Raw genomic sequence first — 12,649 nt, 5'->3', positions numbered from 1 at the left:
ACTCCAGAGTCTGCACCCCCAGTGACCCCTTGACCCCTGAGCTTCACCCTCCCTCAGCCGTGCTCTGTCATATGCACGTGGAACCACTCCCCTTTCTCCGGGGGTGTGGACATCTCAAGGAGGCCACGCTGGACAGAAAATGTTGGAAACTCTTCAGGATCTCAAAGATTTCTTCTTGCTTCAAAAAACAGAAGCTCAAGATTCACAATGTTGTAAAGACCTATTTTTTTTGTTTTTAACAGCCCAACATTTTATCTCGATCAACACTGTAGAAAGCTTATCTAAGTCAGGGCAGAAAGCTCACCTTTTTTCAGATCAACAGATACTTTTTTAGATGTTTGCACGCTGCAAGGCCCAGGTATAAAGAAATGATGCCTTTGGTTCTTTCCAGTTTAAAATGCAAAAAAAAAAAAAAAAGACAGGCGTAGAAATTCTAAATTGCATAAAGATGTAAAAATAATTCATAAGCAACTGTGCAAGCCTGTAGAATATTTCTCATAGATAGAAAAATAAATACAAATTAGAGAAAAATAAATACATCTCACATATAGAAAAATAAATATATCTAGAATTATTATTTCAAACTTTCGGAGAGCTAAACAGGTTCAGGGGAGGTCAAACTACAGAATGTGCCTTTTTTTTCTGAAATCCTCAGCAAACGACCCTCTTCCTTCTCCGCGAGGGGCCAGGTACATCTCACAGTCTGTAATTAAAATAAGCACTTGTTCAAACTCAGCCCGATTGGACTAGTTAATCCCTGTGCTGTGGAATGTGGCCCAGAACATGATCACATAATGAACCAAGAAGACATAGGAGTCACCCACAGGCCGGTTTTTGACTTCAAGAAAAACTTTCAGCCACAAAACTCTGAGGAAAAAAAAGAATCCAAAACTATGATTATAAAATATTCTTGAAATACATGTGACTTGGTATTCATTACTTTGCAAATACGTGTCCTGTTGTTCTGGTCAGTGAAGAACTGACTTGTATTTTTCAAAGGCCTGGAGGTAAAAAAAAAAAAAAAAAAAATCAGCCATTACAAAGAAAAGGGAGGTATCGAAACATAACCCAGTGTAATACTCAAGACTGAGGGGGATTTCACAGCTCACTGTTAAGTGGCATCTGACAGAAAGAGCTCCTAAACCACAGGACGGACCTTTAGCTTGTCTGTCATAAGGCCCGAGCTAACACCAATGCTTAGCTCTCTGTCTCCCCACGTCATACAAGGCTAAACGGGAAGCATGCTCCGAATTATCCCTCTCCGTGCTGGGAACCGAGATCACGGCACAAAGAGCCCTTGAGGGTCTCAGACTTAACCACTGCTCTTTCGTTCAGTCTGCAAACACACACAGTTTACAAGATCCCTTCAGCTTTGGTCGTATTGGGGCACTTATAACTATTTACTGAATTCTAGAAACACAATCCTATCCTTTCGCATAGACTATCATTATTAGGAGGAGTATTAATATTCTTTGTTTCAAGGTCAGAGGTCTATTTAACCTCCAATTTTAATCTCATTTTACACAGGAGGTAACTGGCTTCGAGAAGTCGTCATCCTGGCCTCGGGTCACACAGTCACGGTGAGTGACAAGCTTGCGTTCAAATCTAAGCCATTCATGTTAAAATGTCTACCTGTTTTCTATTAGTAAAATAACCCGTGCAGAATTTCAAGTAGGTAACAATAAAAGAAGTGGGGTTTGTACTTTTACACCACCAAAATACCTAAAATATTATCACGGTGGCTGCTCGTCCCAGACAAAGCATTCATTTTCTATCCCTGAGAGTAGCCAAGGTATGTGAATGATTTATAAGGAGCTCTGGAAGGCGGCCAGGCCGACACTTGCCTGGACTCCGTGTTATTGCCATTTGCAAATGGCTCTGGTAAGAGGTTATTGGGCACGTTCCGTACTAGGCTACCCCTAGCAGGGGTGTATTTTGTAAGTGTAAACTGATTGGCAAGCGTTCTGTCCTTTGTCTCTGGACACAGATGTCCTGCGGGCTGTCAGACCTAGAGCTTGGATAAGATGCTGTTTCCGTCGGTACTAACTGGTCGTCCCTGGTGGGGGAATCTCTTTGGAACGCGGTATGTTGAAGTACTTGACTGTCTGGAAGACATACTTGTGTTCAGATGAACACTCCTCAACGGCACGAGCTGCGCTGCCGGTATGAATTATTCTAGAGCTAATGCTGCTGTCTGTGAACTGCATGCCTCACATGAACATGAAATGATACGTAAAGTGACTGGCAGAGTGTCTTCGACCTGTCCCTCTAACTGACCTTACTTCTACTTGTGGCTTCTCCCCGTGGCAAATTTACGTTGGCCTTAGAGCTCACTGTCCCTCTACTCCCTAATATTTCCCCCACTCAGTGTGTGCACTTAACCCAAGTTTGAGTTCCTCCCATGATTGCCTGGTGGTAGTAGACATACCCAACTACCTCACAGACCAGTCTCTAAGATCTTGGGAAGAGCTCTCAATAAAGTAAGAAATGCCACAAATAAAATCTGCTCTTTTTGAAAAACATCTCCAATGTGTACTTAAGATTCGTTTATTAGATGCTAAAAAAAAAAAAAAAAAAAAGACATTTCACCCTTATCTGAAAATTGGTCACCATTTGCATGACTAGATTTCTGCCAGGAGATTTGAACCCCTTCATTATCTTAGAGTTTAAGTACTTGGTAACACCATCTTTGAGATGACTTCCCAGTCTTCTCCACGCTGTCAGGACCAGTTAGGCTGAATACAGGTGGAAACCTGGGCCACACAGAGTGTAGACAGCACGGGTGGAGGGCAGAATAGGAGGGCTCCGGAGACAACACAGGGATGTCTCTCAGCGTTTCACTTCTTGCCTGTTTCAGTGCTGTTGTGAAATGAAACCCAAGATGGGATATCAGGCATTTTCACAGCAACTCTGCAAATAGTTTCTCTACTGTTAGCCCCTCACCAAGTTCAAAATTCCTAGAGAGACTGTAGACGGACCTAAAACAGGGAGGGAGAGCTTTTGTGTGTACAGAATTCTCACATTTGGGTCATAACATTCTTAAAAGCCCAAATTTTCCAGAAAAGAAGTAAGAGTGTCTTTCACTGGTCATTGAAACTCCCTAAATGTTTCTACTTCACATGACAGGGAGCTCACAGAGGCGCCCCGCCGAAGCCGCCGCTATCTTGCTCTGGTCACGCTTTCTTCACCAGCAGGAGCAGCTCTTTCAAGAGGACTTCTGCCTCTTCAAGTGAGTCTGAGACAGGGCCTGGGATGCTAATGTGGGGCCCCAGAGGTGACATCACCCTGCAGAAGGGCCAATCTACAAAAAGCCAGCTCAGTTCTGAAGATTTCACATCAGGGCTCCTGGGAGACATCCTGCTGTTAAAGACGGGGAGCAGGGGACAGAGGTACCTGAGTCCCGATACCACCCCCCAGCCCTGTGAGACTGAGCAAGGCCGCTAACCATCGGGGACCTCAGTTCCTCATATATAAAGATGGAATTCTGATGACTTCCCTGTCTGCTGCAGACAGAGACTTATCTGCTAATGACCTAATATTATACACGAAAAAACCTTTGAAAATTATAAAGGTACAGTTGTTACCACTATTAAGGCTATCATCGTTGTGTCTGTAATAAATGAGTGCATGTCACAATCGTACATGGAGACGGCGATCAGGTCCAGGGCAAGCAGCAGCTCTTACATCGGCACAGAGGTCACGTGCATATTATTCTAGAATTCTACAGGTGAGCAGCTTGGCCGGGTGCATGTCATCCTAACAATGATGGAATCTGCATGCGGTGATTAGGATGGACCCCACGGCCTACACCAGAAACCGCATAATTGCCGTATCAAGGACTTTAACTCGTGGGAAAATATATCATCATTTTTCTCTCCTCCGAATAGGTACTTAACTATGGAGAGTGGACTTTAGTTCTAAATGCATGTTTTCATAGAATAAGAATGTTCACATGATGCATTGCTACTAACTATGTCCAGGCAGTCATAATTCTTTTTAATTCAAGACCTAGACAGAAAGAGAACTACAGAAGGAATTTGCCAGAGGAAGAACTCAGAGCTTTGACATAAATAATTTCAAGAAGCTGAGGTTACAGAGTCCAGAAAAGCTTCCTGTATCCCATGGGAGGTGTGTAATCACCCTCATTGCCCCCACGTAAGCACAAGTGAGCCGGGAGACTGGGAGACAGCACAGAAGCCATTCATGGGACCGCATGGTCAGAAGGACCCGTAAGGGCGCGGCCGCCTGTGACCCGCTTCATACTCACCAAAGACCACCCAAACTGCTGGCACAACTGCAACAAGAGAAAACACTTCCTCTCCTGAGACACCACGGTTTGTTTTCTCATAGACCGGAGACCTCAAAGAATGTGCTTCCCTCTTAGACCTCAAATCTGTCTCCTTTTAATATCTTCTGATCATCTGAGGCACTACACGCCCAAAACATCTCATCTCTCTCCCACGGGAAAATCTCTCAACTGCTTGCAAGCAAACGACCGCAGTCCTGAGTTACCTTATGCACAGTCCGCGTCGCCGCTGCCGACGGGCAGCTCTTCATTCTCTCAGGGAATCCCTTGTACCTTGGTCATTTCTCCCTGAACGATTTTTGTGTACCTCACTTAAAAAATAATGACCTGGAATGCATTCTTTCTTGTTGGATGTTGGGAAGCTGATGTAGGCAAATATTCCCACTAATACAGAGGGGGGGGAAAGGTAATAAATTATATTTCAAAAAATAACATTTTCAAGTCACTTAAAGGACTATGAAAACAGTGAGGAACCTGGTGGCTTAAAATTCCCAGGGAGGGAGACCCGTTCATAAACGAGCTCATGAAAACCAGCTCTTTCCTCTGGGAGATAACCTGCGAATTTTGAGCATGGGTTTGGGTTGGGCCCAAAGAGATGTCTGTCACTGGTGGAAAGAGAAACCAGTGAACAGTTGCAAGTCTAGAACGACAAACTGGAAGGCCTCAAGGTTTCACTAAAGATATTTGCAAAATCCTGAGGCTGGTTGAGAGGTTCTAAAACACTCTGAAATCTCCTGCTCTCTCACAATGCCCAGGACCCTGTGACATCCCAGGAAGAGTCCTGAAAATAAATCACGCATGAGGTAAAACCTCTAGAGGGAGAGGATCAACACTGGAGATCAGCAGCGAAGACGGAGCTGGGGCACCTGCTGAACACGGATGTCCAGCTGATGGGGATTCAGGTTTGGTGCTGGGAAAGGGCATTTCTGGAAGATGGAGAATATGGGCAAAAAGTCCTTTGAATTCCTTTGAAAATAGATGTGTCTTCTTGGCAAGATATCAAATTAGAAACTGTCTGAAGACAAGCATCGCCAGAGTCCTGGCAAATCTTCAACACATCGTCCAGAATATAACTAGAAATGACCAAGCATGCGAAGAGGCAAAACTATATGGTAAATAAAAATGAGAAAGAAAAGTGAAAAGAAACAACAGACCCCAGGGATGTCCAGGCAGCTCCATTGGTTAAGCGTCCAACTCTTGATTTTGGCTCAGGTCATGATCTCAAGGTCGTGAGATCAAGCCCCTGAGTTGGGCTTCACACTAAGCATGGAGCCTACTTGGGACTCTCTCCCTCTACCCCTCCCCATCCTGCCCTTTGAAGGAAAGAAGGAAGGAGGGGGGAGGGAGGGATGGAGAAAAGGGGGAGGGAGGAAGGAGGAAAGAGAGACAACAGACCCCAACATGATCAAGATATTGGAATTAATATAAAGGAAGAAGTGTGAGGAATATATTTGAAAATATTTCAAAAGATGAACCAAAGATGTAACAGACACTAAATTGTTACCATATAATTAGAATCTATAAAAAAGTGCCTAAATGATCATCTAGACCTAATATATACAAGCCATGAAATTTACCTCAATGAATGATGTAAAAGTATAGGAAATGCCATAAGAGAAACAACGTGACCTAGAAGGCAGGTAAGTAGCAAGTGCCCCAGTTCACTCACAATGATGTTGCAGGAGACAGAGAAAGCACAGGCAGGGGCTGTAACAGAAACATGGGACACATTCACAATCGTGATCTCTTTCTCCGGTTGCGGCAACATAGTGATATTTATCGTGAATTCTCAACAAGAGTTACAATTATGAATTAAATATCTGGAGACACGTAGACCTCTTTCTGTCTTACCTGTCAGGCATCTGAGCAATGGAGTTATTATAAACTCTCACCAATATTTCATAAAGCTGTGGTCATGCACAGAAAAAATACCTTCAAGTAACAAAAACAATCAGAGATGATTATGGTATTTTAATCATTTGCCACTTAAGGAAGCTCTTCCTGTCTGGTGCTACCTTTAAGTATTTTTTGCTTGCATGGGGAGGCAGGACAGGATCCAGAGATAATCTGCTGATGGTGGAGAACTTCAAGGAAAATACATTGAGAATATTCACTAGTTATGCTTATAGCTAAGGTTATTATAATAATCTTCAGAGGGAGAGAGCCCTTTTTAACAGCAAGCACCCAGGTGCTAAAATGATGTTTGCAGCATGTGTAAATCAGCTTACCACAGCTTTGCTTGCCCCGTACTGGCACCTTAGAACAGTGGCTTAAAAAAGAACCATCTATTTAAGGAGTGGATCATAAGCTTAAAACAAGAATGCTGTCGCAAAAGTGGTTCAGGCTTAAAGTCAGGAAAATTATTTCCTCCTCCAAATGATACAGGAAATCATTTAAGAAAGCAACTGATCCACTCAGTAAAAAATGGGAAGTCGTATGACTCCAACTTGATTACTGCTGTATTAACCATCCCTTCGCTGGAAGCTCGGACTCTCTTCTACATGTTAATAAATTATTTCTCTTGTCATGTCAATTATAAAAGATGTGTTTCTACACTTCTAAGTTAATGATGAGAAATAGGTTTGAAGTTTCCCAGTCTTCTACTTCTCTGATTGTCTGCAGCTTTTCAAAATTTTTGTTGTCAGTATTCTTTCTAGCACACCTAATCTTGGCTGGCAATTAATTACGCTCTAAGACTAATTCTTTCTCAGGTTTAGTCTTGGATTCCATTTTTTTCTTTTTAATTACCACCACGGGTTGTACATTTCGTGAGTCCTACTGTGCTCTTGAAGGGTCCCGACATTATTAATGCTGATTCTATGAAGAGAACAGCATTCAAGATCCCAAAAGGAAAAATCTCTTCCTGTGAAGAAAAGATTTTATATAATGATGGGAGGTGACTACATAAAATTATTGCAACAGTAAGAGGTCTGATAGTGATAAACACAGAAAAACCAGAAAGGCTCCAAACACTAGGAACACTAGCAATAACCCTTTAAGTGGGACATTCTGAAAAGAATACACTTTAAAATTTGCTGCCAGATTCCAGTCCATAATTAAATTTAGGGATGTCTATATTTATCTTGTTTCATCTTTAAATAATTCATCAATTTTTCTTTGTCCTATTTGGTATCTTATGAAGGTCCCTAATGCCCCTGAGAACCATAGTACTTCCTTCTACGGAAGCCTTATGTCTCTGATCATTGCTTTAATAATTTAAGCCACTATTTACAATCTAGATTATCCATCATTATTGTAAGATCCAACCTACCAACTCACCTAGTAATTTTTTAACTTTTCTCCTTAAGATTCAAGTAGAAGGTAATACCTTAGAAATAGAGACCAGGCTTCACTCGACCTCATTCTCTGTCGCGCCAAATACGGCACCTTAAAAATAACAAGCATTTTTATTTAATTTTTAATTTCATTGAAAATCATTCACACTTATACTTCAGACTGTGCTAATGGGCTCATATTTTAAAACTGGTGTGTATATGTCCAACAAAATGCTTTGTCAGAGACAAGTAATAAAATTATATTGAGAAAGAAATGGAAGTAGCATTTAGTGTCTAGTTTACACCCCAAACACTGAACAGGTCTGTGCCTATGCTGTATCATATAGTTTTTATTAGAAAATTGACAGTATATGGTATTATCTCCTTTCTACATATGGGAGACAAAAGTTCAAAATGGGAAGTGCTTTGCCCAAGGCTGAATGCCTTTGGCAGATCCTGCATATTCTGACTCCAAAGCCTGTATTTCTTTTCACTGTGGAAACTTGTTTCTCAATGTGCAGTTATAGAACGGGGGTGGGGGGAAGGAGAGAAAGAAAGGGAGGAGAGAGGGAGAGGTAGACAGAGGGGAGGGAGACAGAGGGAAGAGAGAGAGGGAAAGAGACAGAAAGAGAGGGAGGGAGGGAGAAAAGGAGGGAGGGAGAGGTGGGGGGAAGAAGGAGAAAGGTAGGGAGGAAAAGGTGGGGGGGAGAAGGAAGTGGGGGAGAGAGTGAGAGGAAAGGAGGGACGGAGGGTGGGAGGGCAGCCTAGAAAATGGAACAGTCTGGAAGGTTCCCCATCAGTATGTGTCTCTTCCACCCCAGCTGGTCTCTGAGAAGACAGGCTGCTGAGAGGGGTCAAGGTGAGCCTCCCAACCCCCACCCAGACTGCTCAGCCTGATACTCGCCGTGGTCTCTGGTGCTCTAAGGTAATCATCACTGACTATTAGGAAAATTATAGTATTTCAGTGAAATTTCTCTGTGACAAGTGAACAAACCAAAAGAGAAAAGAAGGAAAAGAAAATGAAAATGTTCCAATTTGAGAAAAATAAGGCAGTAAGTACCGCATCTGTTATGTCATTTAGGAAGGGAGGAAACGAAAATGATGCCTCTCTCAGATCAGAATTCCTGATCAGGCCACAACTTTGTAACCAGATAGGATGACAGGATTTGATCTTGTAGCATTACCCTTACCTATCAACAGCTTCCAAATATTCTCCCTCTCTTCCTTTCCTCCTTCCCTCCCTCTTTCTTTCTTTCTTTCTTTTCTTTTTCTTTTCTCCTTCTTTCTCTTTCTTTCTTTTTTTTTCTTTCACTGTTTTAATAAATCACATTTTCTGAATCATTAAGAAAACCCCACACATTTTTTCCAAGAGGTTTTTTCATTTGTCTTACACTCCGTTCACTCAACACTCACTATTTTGGGGATCCCAAACCCATTATTTAACTCCTTTCAATCTTTAGTTTTCTCACTTGTAAAACACAAGATACCAACAACAATGACCATGGCAGCGATGATAATACCCCTATCTTACAGAGCTCGGATGAAAATGAAATAAGATGTATTAATCTCCTGGTCCAGGGATGACACTAGTAACTTTTCTATAAATGTATGAGAGAAGGTGGAAAAGTAGAAATAGCCTTAAAATAATTTTTAGATGGATAATTTCAAAAAGCATTGCATAAAGATTTACAGACACCATATGAAGCATGTTAAATATTAATTACTGCTTTATATGGTGTCTGCTTATGACCAAAGACACTAACTGGCAAGGTCTGCAACAAGGGCTTCTAAAATTTTATTTCCACATAGGTTTTGACTATGAGCTCACCATTTCAGTCAAGCTAGACGTAGTTAGCATTGATAGCTGCTTAGAGCTACATTTTTGGACCTAGTTTTGTAAAAGAAAAGACTAATAAAGTCTGAAGAGTAGTCAGTTACAATCATGCTAGAGGGCACTTATTTCCTGGTGAAAAAAAACTCATGCAAAGACCAGTCTAATGAAAACCTAGTCCCAAGGCATTGGGATTGACGGTCATTATGTGTGGTTCTGCACCAGTCAAAGTCAGAAATTATCCACAAGCACATCACACATCTGCAAGGAACAAACAATTTCATATAGCCTCGTGGCTTTATAGGCTTTTTAAAATACCTAATTGCAATAAAGAATGCAGTAAAGATCTTTCTCTCTCTCTCTCTCTCTCTTTTTTTTTTTTTTTTTTTTGGAAACCAATTACACTCTTTTACTATTATCTTATCTAGCAACATAAACTGAACACAATCCTGTGATAACTAAACCAGAATTCCGTATGTGGTAATTACTAACTTTATTTATAAATTCCAGCTAAAGGGAAAAAATGTATATTATTTATCTCTAAGTAAAAGCCATTCCAAGGTAATAGTTCATTTTCCTACTTTAAGATAGGAAGAAAAAAATATTTTTTCTTGGCTTTATCTGTGATACAGAACTTTTACAAACTATATGGAAAGGGATTTGCATGCTAACATAACTCAAACATATTCATCAATAAACATTTATCTGAAGCTTTTACAAGAGGCAGCTGGTAATGGAGAGTCATCCATCTAGCTCTAGAAAGTCGAAATTGACCCAAATTTATCGTCTGGAACCATAAATCCAGCTCTGCCAGTTTGAACGCAATATTCTCTTCTATATTAGGAGTGATCTTTTTTGCGTTCTTTGTTCGGTTTGGTTGGTTTGGTTTCTGCAGCGTATGGTTTAATTTATCGGGTGGTTAGTTCCCATTTGAAGGCAAAAAGGAATACGGCAGGCAAATTTTCCAACACTAAAATCCAGATACAGGGCACAACAAAGTCTAGGAGGACGGTCTCTTGAAATGTTGCAGGTCGAAGTTTGGTGGTAACTGCGCATGACAGGAGTCCTGAGACCTTCGGGAAGCGCTGTCCCTGTAAGTTTGGGATTAGCCCAACTGACACGCAAACGGGAAGGAGACGTTTTGGAGGTGTGGTTGACACACACTGTTTCATTAGTTTATGCAGTAGGATAGAGCAATGTCGTTTCTCTGCACAGTCGGCTAGAGCCCACCGCCAGCTAAGCTCCCATCTGTCCCCACACACTGTCGCACAAGCAAAAGGTGATCTCAGGGGCCCCCGCAGGTAGGCGACAATGCCTCGCCCCTGTGAGTGTCGTCACGCCCAACAGCCTCTTCCAGCCTTGTCAGGGGGACGGCTCACCTTCTGTCCTCTCATACAACACAGGAAACTTTTTTTAATAAGAGAAGATTTTAGGGGCACCTGGGTGGCTCAGTGGGTTAAGCCTCTGCCTTTGGCTCAGGTCATGATCTCAGGGTCCTGGGATCGAGCCCCACATCGGGCTCTCTGCTCAGCAGGGAGCCTGCTTCCCTCTCTCTCTCTGCCAGCCTCTTTGCCTACTTGTGATCTCTCTCTGTCAAATAAATAAATAAAATCTTTAAAAAAAAAAAAGAAAAGTTTTTAAAATCTACCTGTGTGAACAAAAACCACTCTGTAAGTTGTGGTCTCTGGCCAGGATCACCTTGGCAGCTGGAAACACAGACACTGAAAGAGCAGGATGGAAAACTCATCAGGGTTGTGGGCCTTGGTGGCCGTAAGCACCACACACACTGCTTCTCTGCTGAGTCAGACATCGTTCTCCCAGTAACTCAGCGGTACCGGTGCTCTGGTCCTCATCTGAAACATAGGAAAACCCGAGTTCCAGAAACGTGGATGACACCCTCAGAACCAAGCCACTCATGGATGACCGCAGATGCCCCGAGTCATTCTACTTGATATTTACAAGGACTTATTTTCCAGGTAACGAACGGATCTTCACTTTCCTGAGGCACAACAACAGCCAACTTTCCCAGCAGCATTTATTTTACTGAATATGGCGACCTTTGTAGTGTCAATATTCCGTGTATGTGTTTGTCTCTGTTGTAGGCTGAGTCGTGGTCCTCCCCAAAATAGGTTCCAGTCCTAATACCCAGAAGCTGTGCGTATGACTTGTTTAGAAATAGGGTCCTCATGGGTATCATCACATTCAGATGAAATCATACTGGATTAGGGTGGAACCCAATTCAAGGAGGCTTGAGAAAAAGCACGGCCCTACACACACCTTTGCTGTGGACCTCTGGATGCCAGGACGAGGAGAGAATGCATTTCTTGGTTCAGGCTCCTAGTCTGTGGTGTTTTGTCACAACAGTCTCAGGAAACTAATACAGTCTGATTCTGAGCTCTCATTCTACTCACTGCTTTACATATCTCTTTCTGTAACACTATAATTCTTCCTTAATTCCTATGGATTTGTAATAAATCATGATATTTGGAAGGGCAAATTCTACAACTTTGTAATTCTTTGGTCTTTTCTAGCTACCCCTGGTCTTCTGCTCTTCCATATGAATTTCAGGATAAGTTAATGCAGATCTGTGAAAAACCCACTTTAGATTTTGACTGGAATTTAATGAAATTAGAAGACTGATTTAGGAAGTATTCATATATTTAAGATAAAGGGTTTTCTAGCATGAAAGCGAGATGAATCTCCATTCATTCAAATATTCAGTACTGCTTCATAATTTTCCCTGTAAAGATTTTACACATATTTAGTGGGTTTATTACCCGAGCTCTAGAAATATTGTTGAAATTGTGAGTGGGATCTTTGTTACAATTATTTTGGATTAGTCTGTAGCAATCTTATCACCAGCAAAGTCATCGTAATCTCTCCATCTCCTATTTTTAAAATTCTTTTTTTTTCCTTTTCCTTAAAATTTAGTAGACACAGTGGTTGACAATGGTCATCCTTATGTTATTTCTGACTTTAACTGGATGGATCTAAAATGTCCCCATTAATTATGAAGCTTCGTATAGGCTTTAAGAAAAATAAATAAACATGATCTGTTGGACCCATTTCATTTTATTAAGAACTTGTTAAGATTGTCTTTTGAAAATAATGAACATATAAGCAAATCTGTAATTTCCAATCATTCTGGAATTTCTAAAATAAATGTAAAATTCTGTAAGTTTTCTTTATAGGTACAATTTTTTCCATCAGCTCTGGAAAGACTTGCTGGGTGGTAGG

The 12,649-nt window shown here is 41.5% G+C and overlaps 1 non-coding gene across 1 annotated transcript; it reads right to left on the bottom strand.

The window, feature by feature from the left end:
* Nucleotides 1–10,683: 10,683 nt before the first annotated feature.
* LOC116873307 lies at nucleotides 10,684–10,813 on the bottom strand. The gene has a single exon (XR_004383781.1). It is a non-coding gene; the product is annotated as a U6atac minor spliceosomal RNA (small nuclear RNA).
* Nucleotides 10,814–12,649: the final 1,836 nt, after the last annotated feature.

Source organism: Lontra canadensis, unplaced genomic scaffold, assembly GCF_010015895.1.
Source record: "Lontra canadensis isolate GAN:19392208 unplaced genomic scaffold, GSC_riverotter_1.0 scaffold32, whole genome shotgun sequence".
Classification (NCBI taxonomy): domain Eukaryota; kingdom Metazoa; phylum Chordata; class Mammalia; order Carnivora; family Mustelidae; genus Lontra; species Lontra canadensis.
This window is presented reverse-complemented; position numbering and strand designations above follow the sequence as displayed.